The sequence below is a fragment of the Cnephaeus nilssonii genome (genome assembly GCF_951640355.1).
Source record: "Cnephaeus nilssonii genome assembly, chromosome: 17".
Lineage (NCBI taxonomy): Eukaryota > Metazoa > Chordata > Mammalia > Chiroptera > Vespertilionidae > Cnephaeus > Cnephaeus nilssonii.
Genome location: NC_137088.1, coordinates 37765890 through 37777810, shown reverse-complemented (window position 1 = coordinate 37777810; position 11921 = coordinate 37765890).

The following is an 11921-nucleotide window of genomic DNA, read 5'->3' as shown; positions in this document are numbered from 1 at the left end:
ATTTGCAAAACAATCTGATAAAGAACCAATATCCAAAATAAACAAAGAACTCTTAAACTCAATAAGAAAACAAACAAACCAATTTAAATACAGAGAAAGATCTGAACAGACAATTATCAGTGAAGATATACAGATGGCAAATAAGCATATGAAAAGATGTTCAAATTTATATGTCATTAGTGAATTGCAAATTAAAATGAGATACCACTACCCACATATTAGAATGTCTAAAATTCAAAAACTGACAATACTAAATGCTGATGAGGATGTGAAGTAACAGGAAGTCTCATTCATTGCTGATGGGAATGAAAAATAACCACTTTGGAAGACAGTTTGGTAGTTTCTTATAAAACTAAACATACTCTTACATAGCAGTCGTGCTTTTTGATGTTTATCCAAATTAATTGAAAACATATTTCTACACAAAAACCTGCATATAGATGTTTATAGACACTTTATGCTAAAACATGGAAGCAACCAACATGTTCTTCAATATGTGAATGGATAACTGTGGGTATTTTGGTTACTAATCCAAACAATGGAATATTATTCAGCAATAAAAAGAAATTTAGTTACCAAACCACAAAAAGACATGTAAGAATCCTAAATACAAATTCTAAGTGAAGAAGCCAATCTGAAAAGTCTACATACTGTATGATTCCAACTATATGACATTCTGAAAAAAGCAAAACAATAGAGACCATCAAAAGATAATGGTTGGCAGAGGTTTGAGAAAGTGAGTCAAGATGCGTGGATGGTGCACAGATATTTAGGGCAGTGAAATTATTCTGCATGATACTGTAATGGTGGATTCATGATATTATACATTTGCCAAAACCCACAGAATTATACTACACAAAGAGTGAACCTAAATATAAACTATGGACTTTAGTTAATAATAACGCATTAGTATTAATGCATTAGTTGTAACAAATATATCACACTATAATACAAAATGTTAATAATAGGGGAAACACTGTGTGTGTGTGTGTGTGTGTGTGTGTGTGTGTGTGTGTGTGTGTGTGGCAGAGGTGGTATATGGGAACTCTGCACTACCTGCTCAATATTTTTAAAAAATAAAAATTCTTTTTAAAATGTGCTCAACCTCATTGAGCATGATGGAAATGCAAATTAAGCTATAATGAGATACCACTAAAAATATGCCAGAAGGACTAATATAAAAAAGACATAATATCAGATGTTGGCCAAGATCCAGTCACATATTGAAACCAGAATCTCATGCAAGTAAAGGAGGAAATATAAATTTGTAAAAGCACTTTAATGAAGACAAACATATCTGTACTTTATGACCCAGCAATTCCATTCCCAGATATATACCTAACAGAATGTGTGTGCCAGAAAGACATATATACAAGAATGTTTACAGCAGCATTATTCACAAAAGCCTCTCTGAATCTAATTTACAAAATGAGAAAAATAATAACTCCCCTCAGGATAGTTGTAGGATTAAATATCATCTATATACAAAGTGCTTAGCACCCTGCCTGGCACCTGGCACCTTGGTCAATGGAAGCCATTGTTTATTATTATTTGTGGGTGGCATAGTCAGGCTTTCAGTTGCAAAAACACAAAAGTTTACTGTGGCCCTGGCTGGGTAACTCAGTTGGTTAGTGTCGTCCCAATACACCAAGGTTACAGGTTTGATCCCTGGTCAGGGCACATATAAGAATCAACCAATGAATGCTTATATAAGTGGAACAACAATTCATTCTCTCTCTCTCTCCCTTTCTCCCTCTCCCTCCCTCTCCTTCTCTCTCTCTCTCTCTCTCTCTCTCTCTCTCTCTCTCTCTCTCTCTCTCTCTCTCTCTCTCCCCCGCTCCCTTCCTCCCCTTCCTCACTTTCTATCAAATCAAATTTTTAAAAATTTATTCTGATTGACCAAAGCAAAAGAAGGAATTTACTGATGAAATATTGCACAGTTCTCTGAATCTAACACACACAAAAATGGAGAATCGAGCTCAAAAAATAGGCAGAAACCAGGAGGGCAGATGGCAAAAGGACAGCCCAGGTCAGGCCCCTGTATCACTTCCTCTGCACAGCTGCCACTAGAGACCAGCTGTGACTTCTGCTACGCTCTCAGCTTGTCCACTCCTCCTGTATGAATTATTTCTCGTGTTACCATTGTTATTGTGAGATTCCCTCAAGTTTCAAAGTTCAAGGTGGGAGCATCTAGTTGGCCAAGCCTCATTGGTCACATTTGCCCGAGAGGCCAGGGACTGGTCCCCTTAGAACTCTGAAAGGGAAATAGAACTATACCTATCACCAATGAAGGCTTCCCCCCAAATATGAATACAGATCCATTACAAGGGTCCAGCCCAAATCTATCTTGATTCTACACCTCCACTCAATTCCTTTAGTCCTGTAGAGGCAAAATCACATATAGTATCTGGAAACATAGCGCCCTTGAGGGATTATGGTCTAGACAGAAAAACAGACACATAAATTGTCTAACTCATACATCTTACAGTGGAATGGGTGAAGCAAGGCTGCAAGGTGAGTCCCAGGGAGTCAGCCAGGATGGCTACAGCAACCCAAGCCTCAAATCAAACCAGAAGAACTAAATGTCAATTAAATCCATTTTGGGGTGTTGCTCTGGATTGGAAGGTCTGTCTAAGTAAAAGACCTTCTGGAAGAGTTGAGATGCAGGGGCTGACAATATCAGATGAAAAACACCAAATGGAAAAGTACAAGAGCAAGGTAGTAAATGCAATAGAGCCAAAAGTCAGGCATTATACAGGAACCAGAGGGAAGTGGAAACAAGTTGGGAAAACAAGCAAGAAAAGTCTGGGGCAAGAATCAGTGGGTGGGAGTTCATAACTTGCTTTTGTGATCCACTGGTTGTCAAGGATTAGTGTGCCCAGTTAGTTTAAAGGATCAGAGTCAAGACAGATATAACCAGCATTCTGCATCCATGACCACGCCCCTTTGATTGGCCTGGTTGGATCACGGGTGTACACCTGATCCAAACTTGGTCAACCAGATTTTCCCTTCCAGAATCCAAAACTGGGATCCTGATAGATGGAATCAGGAACCTCAACTAAGACTGTAAATAATATGTATTTTCTACAAGAAGAATGGGGTGGCATCTTGTCAGGCACTTATCAGGATCACACCAGCCTAAGTCTCAGGAAACTATTCTTCTCTCCAAGCTGTATGATAACAAAATTATTTCCTAAGATCCAAACACCTGGATCCTTCCTAGCTCAAAATGTGACACCCATGGTAGGGATGTCAGGGAACAACAACCCTTACATTTCCACGACACACTATAATCTCCGGCGTTTGGCCCTCTCGGCAGCCCTGTGAAAGACATAGCTTTAGATCCCATTATAAAGGGTTAAGGGAAAGGAAGCCACTTCCCCAAAGGCACAGAGAGCAGAGTCTATGGTAGATTTCTTTTTTTATGGCAACAAATCCTTACCATTCCTGCATGCACACTGCCTTGCTATATGACTTTGCTGCTTTGCTTTAAGAGATGTCTATTCCTTTCCACCCTTTGAGGCTGAACTTGACCATGTGACATGCTCTGTCCAGTAGGACATTATCAAGTGTGACCAAGGCAGAAGTTTGAAAGTGTTTGCACACTGAAGTTTCCCTTCTCTTGCTGCAGGGAACACTGAGATCCCATGGGAGTAAGCCTGGGCTAACCTCCTGTAGGATGAGATATGTGTGTGTGTGTGTGTGTGTGTGTGTGTGTGTGTGTGTGTGTGAGAGAGAGAGAGAGAGAGAGAGAGAGAGAGGGGGGGGAGAGAGAGAGAGAGAGAGAGAGAGAGCTATCTCAGCTGCTATATGTTTTAAAATGTAGGTTTTATTATGATTCAGGTATGGTGAGGCCAGCTGCCATTACAAAGATCGTTTCTTACAATTCTCAAGAGGAGGGGTCACACCACACCACAGGAGACAGGAGGGCCACACGGGGAAGCACCAGGGTCAGTCAGGAGGCAGAGGGAGCCGGTGGGAAACATGGGCAGGAGCCACTGTGGTTTCCATGGGTAGGAATGGGAAGGTGGGGCATAGAGGCTGTCCCCGTTACCTGGTGCCTGCCCTGGGTGAGCAGGGCAGGGGGAGAGTGACCCAGAGTGCAAGAGCTCTTCAGGAAGCCTGGGCTGGTCAGTTTGCACATGAAAGGTATGCCCTCACAGGAGAGTGATTTCCTGTCTCTAGGAATCGGCCAACCCAGGTAGGGGCAGTCCCTCCAGGGTCTGCAAGGCCCCAATATGTCAAAGCATCAAAAATACAAAAAAGAAGAGTATGATGAAGATGGTGAGGAGGAGAATAAAGACGATAAATTGCTGCCATATATTGAAGACTTCTCTTTCAGGCATCATGCTTAGTCTCTAACATAAGGTGTTTCAATGAACCATCACAATAATCTTAGAAGGTGTTTTATTATTATTTCCATTTTACAGATGAGGAAACCAAATCTTAAGACAGGTTAGACAACTTTCCCAAAGTCACACAGATAATAAGTAGTAGAGCCAGAATTTGAACCAGGAGTGTCTGGTTTTAGAGCTCAAGGTTGATGGAAGATGTTTGTTCTAGTCCCACCCAGTATGAGGCCTGAGAAAGTAGCTGATAATGAGTCCTACCAGCATGGCCAGGGTGCCAGGATCAGGCAACACTCACAGGCTGCCAAGGAAATGTGGAGATTACGGGTATTTAAGAATTCCTGAGGTGCAAAGTGTCTTCCTTGGTTCCAATTCTGCCTTCCATACCTTTCTTTAACACCAGGTAGCTGCTGTTGTCTCCAGCCTTCTCATTGCCCAGTATGGGAACCAGCCGGGAGGGCAAAGCTGGCTGGGGCAGTGCCAGGGTGCAGTAGGAAGCAGGGCCCTGAGTCGCTGAGGGCTCAGCACACATTTGGCACAGATTCCAGGCTGCTACTCCAGGCTGCCCACATTTTTTCCTTTGGGTTGAGGTATGAAGGGACACGGAGGAAAAGTACTAAACAGAGATTGATGCTCTGAGCTCTCCACTGGAGAGGGCTGACTGTGGAGCACCTGAGGATGAGAGACATCTAAGTCACCCTCCAGTGGCCCTGTAGTACTGCTTAGGCCCGGCTGTGCACATGCTGAACAGACCCCAGCTGTTGACCACATGTGGCCCAGCAGGGCTAGGAAGACCTCCACCTAAAGTTGTCTCCCCTGTGTCTTGTAAGAACAGTGAAATCCCTCGGGTAGAGTCCAGTCTTGAGGTTTAAAAGCTTTTCAAATGCTCAGAGTCCTCTGAGAAAAAGAGGAGCAACACCTTTAGGCTTTCCAGTCATACTAGAGGCTTCCAAACATTCTAGGTTCACAATGTCCTTGGCGGGCACCGGCCTCTTTTCACAATGGCCCTAGGCTGAAAGAAATACCTAACAGTCCCTTTTATTGCATAGTTAGGTCCAAGCAACTGGACAAGTATTTATGTCCTAGCAACAAATAATCATACACAAAAATAAAAGAAAAAATAATCTCTTTTAATTTCATTCCTAAATAACATTAATGACTCCCTCAGGGACACATGCGCCTGTTGGACACTATACAGCATCTCAAACCTTGGATCCAACTGGCCGCCATTGCCTTCAAGTCCCATCCCACATGTATTTTCACTGGCACTCACTTTCCATCACGGCAAACACTGAAAACCCAACTTTGCAAAGATATGTCATCATCTAAAGAAAGGAATACAGCCCTAGTTGGTTTAGCTCAGTAGATATAGCATCGGCCTACGGACTGCAGGGTCAAGGGCACATGCCCGGGTTGCAGGCTTGATTCCCAGAAGGTGGCATGTAGGAGGCAGCCAATCAATGATTCTCTCTCATCATTGATCACTCTCCCTTCCTCTCTGAAATCATTAAAAATTTTTTTTAAAAAAGAAAGGAATGCAGAGTGATCCTTATCCCTTTCACATGGGGTCACATACTGTTATTTCCCTCAAAATTCCAGATACTGGCCAAATACCTTGGTGCAGTGTGGGAACTGCAGAGGTACACGTTGGCAGGTACCAGTCAGCAGCAGACAAATGCCAGGTCCTTTGATAATGCAATACAAGGCAGGGGCCTGGGGGATGCAGGGGACCAGGGAGCTATTTGGGGAGTGAGGGAGGGAATGAAGGGGTGATTGTGGCCAGAAGAGGCTAAATACCATAGAACCTCTCTGAGACTCTTTCCCGGTTGGTCAAAGAGATCTAATCCTAGCCACATCCCGCCTCCTTTAAGGATCGCCATGAGTTCAAATGAGACCACGAATTGAGAATGCTTCGCACACTGTAAAGCCTGGAACAAGTGCAGGGTATTGCAGTTCACACACTTCCCCCTCCTCAGAGAGGACTGGAGGGACCCTTTCCCACTAATTCATCACAGACTCCAAGCACCTTGGGGAAACATGGCAGGTTCCAAATGATGCTCATTTCCTTTCCTTTAGAAATCTATACACCCTGCTGGTTACTTCCCAAAGAGCAGTCGCTAGCTCAAAGGCAAGATTAGAGCAGATTTCAAAACTCAGAAAGGTCTTTGAGGGAAGGAAGTGTACAACCCTGAATGCAGGCAAAGCACCACCAGCCTCCGAAACCTCACACACAACATTACAATGACTGTGCTGGGCTTCCCTCTTGACTACACAGGCTTCCCATCAAATATGAATGAGGAGGAGGTTGACTATATTACAAAATTAATCATGTAGGGTGGTGGCTGCCAAAGCCATTCATAATGGTAATTGTTTTTGCGTGCGTTTTCTTGAAAGCAATTTCATGTTTGTCAAGAGCTAGGAATGACTCTCTTTCTTAGATACTTATATGGGCAGGAACAAAACAGGGCTGAACTTTGCTGCACACAATAAATGTGGCTCTGAAAATATGTGTTGAAAGTGTAAGAAACAGACTTATTTTGCCCAAGTTAAATGGGAAGACAATGTATTCTTTAATGAGGACAATCTCCCACTCTTTCACCCCATTTTTTAGTTTAGATTTTCACAGATGGTTGTTAAAAGGCAACCATTACGTAGATTTTCAAACTAAAGGCAAATACTATGTGATCCCTGAGGTCAATGTAAGTTTCTTGCAATTGCAAAGGTGCTGGAAAAGGGGTAAATGAGTGTAGTCTGAAGAAAGCGTATGCACATAGTTCCACCAAACTGCACTAAAATTCTGCTCATCACGTGTACAGGGTTCCAGGAGAGAGGACGGGTCTACAAGCCTTCCTTCGAAAGCACAAGAGGAGAGCATGAATGAACGTGTTTTCTTGTGAGCACAGGACCGAGTCTCCCAGTGTGGACTTCCGGAGCCACTTTTAAGAGACAATGAGAGCATCATCTGAGTTAAGGTACAGATGACCTCTCTGGTGCTCCTGATAATAGTTTAGGTAACAGAAGAAAAACCATGACCATCCACACCCAGAATCTGGAGGCAAGCATATCTGGGGTTCAAATCCCATGTGGCATTGAGCAAGCTGCTTCCTACCTTTGAATGTTTCCTCATCTGTAGAATGGAGGCAATACCAACTTATGGGGTGTGAAGGTCTAACATAGTGATGTAGGAGGTAGAGCTTCAAAGTCACAAAACCTACACAGAAATTTTTATTTTCCTTTCTGGCTCTGGAGCCAAGGAGTCGTGGATTTGTGAGCTGCCCCTGGGCCCCTATCATTCCACTCCCTCCCACTGGGACAAGCTCTGACCCCAGTGGTTTTCCAACTTGGGTGCATCTCAGAATCATCTGGGAGCCTGAGGATGTAGAGAGAGGCTTGGCCTGTGTGTGCTCACCAAGTTCTCCAGGTGAGCCTGACATTCTCCAAAGGTAGAGAACATTCCTGTACTTAAAGCCCAGGAACCCTTCAGCAAGAAAAACTTTACAGAGACTTATTATCTAAGTTAGTTCAGTGGTTCTCAAACTTGGCCTACATGTACTCACCCAAGGCGCTTACACTACTGAGGCCTAAGACCGCCGCCAGAGAATCTGATGTAACAGCTCTGAGGCAGAGCCAGCATCTGGGATTTCACACTTCAGAGGTGTTATAATGTGCAGCAAAGTTTGAGAAGCAATGCGTTAGACCCAAGTGGAGCACTCGGTGGCCTCTCCTTACCCCCTTTCACCTCTTCCCCTCTTTCCTTCTTCAAGGTGGCCCCTGAGGCATCGCCACCAGACCCCAAGAGAACAGTGGGCAAACCAAGTAATCCCAAGCCTGGCAGAAATGCCCTAGCGAGCTGGTGACTCAGCACATTATTTAGCTCTGGCCAAGTAGCATCCTCAGCAAGGAGGTGAGTACAGCAAGACTGTAACATATTTTGGGCAGCCTACCCCCAGCACTGCACCCCAGCCCCCTAGGGCCTAGTTGTCAGTTGTCCTCCTCCCACTGGAACATATACCCCAAGAGCTTAGGGGTTTTGCCTGTTTGTTCAGAATTGTATCCCCAGTCTATAGAACTGTACCTGGCACTTAGTAGATGCTCAGCAAATATTAGTGGAATAAGTGGATGTGATTGGGAATGGGTCATTTCTATGGGGCATTCTGGAAAGATTAAATCTTCCAAAGCCCCCAAGAGATGGAATTCCAGATTTAATAGGTGGCTGGTCAGGGAGATTCCTTGGGGTTAGGAACCTCAACAGAGCTCAATTCATACCAGGTATAGTGTATACACAGGACATTATCTACACTAGAAACGAACTAGAGTTTATCTAATTTGGGGGCTTCAAACTGTGCTCTGCAGAGACCTGTGGCTCTCACCAAGATCCTTAAGGGCCTCCCTGGAAAAGATGGGGTTGAATGGGCAGGACACCCTGCCCCCCAAACCAGCATCGACCAGGGGCACTCCATGGTTACCTGTTTTACATAATCAGCTCCAAGTAAGCGTCCATTGAAAGGATTTTGCTTTTTTTAAAAAATGTTGGAAACAACTTGACTTAGATTATTTTGCTAAACAAGAAAACCTTATACTTCCTTCATCAAGGCTGAGAGCTTATCTTTTAACTGGTGGGAAGGAGAGGCGCTGACACCAAGACACCATCCACAGGGACGCTTCTATTTAGGGCTACATGTCACTGAAGATTCTCTTGGTCCAAGAAGAAGGACCTGAGACCTCTCTCAGACGTTCCAGATTCCTACATCCTCATCAGTTCCTGCTCTTGTCAATCCAGATATGAGACTTTGGGAATAACAAACATGATGTCATCGCTCCTCAGCTCAAACTGACCAGAGGTTGGTCATGAAAAATATCATGGAAGAAATGCCCACATAGCCTTGCAGATAAGGTCCCAGCCCCTAGAGGTCATACCAGCCCGCAATGTTCTTGTTTGCCCGGCCATGGCAGCAATGGCAGGATCATGTAGCACGTGATAGAAAACCCTTACTTGAAATACAAATATATTGATCCTGGGTAGTAGTGATAATAACCAATATTTTACAGATAATTTTCTCCATTAGATTGTAAGCTTGTTAAGGACAAGAAATAATTCTTATTTGTCTTTTTATTTCTAAAGCCTGACACATAGTAGGTGACTCATAAATTACTGTTGTTTCACTCAATTTCATATATGTCACTTAATACTCCCAATAATTCTATGACAAAAATATTGCCATCAACTACATTTTGTAGTTATGGAAACTGAGAATCTGAAAGGGTAGATGATGAACCAAATTATAATTTGCCTACAGTGGAGCCAGGAATAAAATTAGACTCTTAACCCAAGTCTTCTTAATTAAATCCTATAATCTTGCAAAAGCCTAGGGGTGTGGACCCAGTCTAAACAGAGCATATCCAAAGGATCAGTCAACTAAAGAAGGACAGGATGCCAAGTCCGCAGCCCTGTCTCCAGTGAGGACCCCTCATCTGAGAAGACCCAAGGGAACTACAAGTATTTCCTACAGGCTCCTGGCCTTGAAGGACGATAGTCTTTCTAGGGCATCTTTAAGAGCCCAACATTTTGCCTCCCCCTACCCAGCTTTGAGTCACACTTGTCAGCTAGTTCCCCATGATCTGTTGGCTATTTGTGCCCTGACTCACTTGGGGAAACAGAAGAGAGAACTTGGCTGACCTAGTTTAGTCCCCAAACTTTCACATCAGTGAGAAGCAGGACGTTCATCACAAGACCCTGGAGAATGCCACAGAGGATACTGGCTAAGGTGAGAAATCTTACCATCCATGAAACACCCCCAGGTCTCTACACCTCAATGCCTAATAACAGGCTCCTAATAATAGCTTTCAGGGTTGCACCCTAAAGGAGGCTTTCACGTTTACCAGTGGGAGACAGAGGTTGAATCAGTGGGGTACATTTCCTGCTACACTTTCAGGAATGACATACAGATAAAACAGCACCCAATAGAAGGAAGGGACATCTCTTCCTGGGAAGTACACGTGCTAGAAGCTCCCCAGCACACATCCTTCTCATCCCTTCACAGAACAGCAACACATGCCGGTGCCTAAACCAGTGGGCCCCCATGACTGACTTAGACCAATCAGGATTTGCCCTTGGAGCTGAGCTTACTCATTCCGAATCCTCATCCCTGGGGGAGAGATGGACGAGGAGGAGGAGGAGGAGGAGGAGGAGGAGGAGGAGGGGGAGGGGGAGGGGGAGGGGGAGGGGGAGGGGGAGGGGAGGGGGAGGGGGAGGGGGAGGGGGAGGGGAAGGGGGAGGGGGAGGAACAACAGTTCCCTAAACTACCACCAGTGTCTCTTACAAAGTTATGTTATTCCACTACTTGCTGATCCAATTATGCAACCATTAAAATAATTTTAAAATGATATGGTGACATAGGCAAAATATTATAATTTAGTAAGATTTAAAAAATCAGGATTGTAGCATACAAATATGTCTGTATGTGGACAACACTGGAAAATCATGTTCCAGAATCAAATTAATTCAATGACATATTAGATGAATAGATTAATATTAACTTCATTTTTCAATTTCTCAAACATTCTGTAATATTAGAAAATATTAGTTAATAATTGTCATAATTTGAATAATTAATCAAACAAAAAAAGCCCATCAGCTGAACTTAAGTATGGTCAAGATATTGAAAAGCAAACAGAGTGAGAGTCTATTCTACCCTAGTCAGGGCTCAGAGAGATTCTTCTGAGAGCCAGGTGATGTGTTGAGAAAATGATTTCTCAAGGTGAAATTCTGAGCATCTGGCACCTCTCTAAATGAAATGTTTGTCTTTTGTTTTCATTAAAGCATGTAAAAAAGGAAAGCTTGATGAATTTAAACTATATGTGAAGGCTATGTTTTGGGTGGGCACACTGACATTAAATACAGGCACCCAGAAGGAACTGGAAGAGAGGTGTTTATCTTCCAGAGCAACTCAGACTGAGGCCTCTGTGCTACTCAATGAGAGAGACAAACAGCAGTTTTGAAAACCAACACGGAATCTAAATGAAGTCTCAAGGGGAGATACTTTGCTTGTAGGTGCTGGTTCTCACTTGGGTAATTCTGTGTAGCAAGACCTCACATTGAGCAGCAGTAGATATAAATTATATATAGTGATAGTTAATACTTCTCCTGGACAACTCCAGCTGGTCTTAGAACAAAAAGGGTTTTGTCTAAAACAGAATTGATTGCCCCCGTCTGGACACAGGCTTAGGAAAGGCTTGAAAGAAAGAAGAAGATGGCTGGCTGGTACTGGCAATAATAATCCATTCTTAGGAGAGACATCCACATTCAGGAAAGCCCTGGATTTGTGCCAGATGTGAGATCCATCAGAGTGCTGTCTCTCCTTCTTTCCTTTGTAGAATGCTATCAGCTGCCTATAATACACAATCCCATCTTAAAATGCCAATACTAAAGACATATATTACTTAGCAGAACAAGTCCAGAGCTAGGAGAGCTAATGCAGGTGCCCAATGACATCATCAAGGAGGTGGGTCTCCTCATCTTCCTGTTCCAGTTTTTAGCCTGGGCGTAGCAAGATGGTGGGCCCAGTGCAGCAT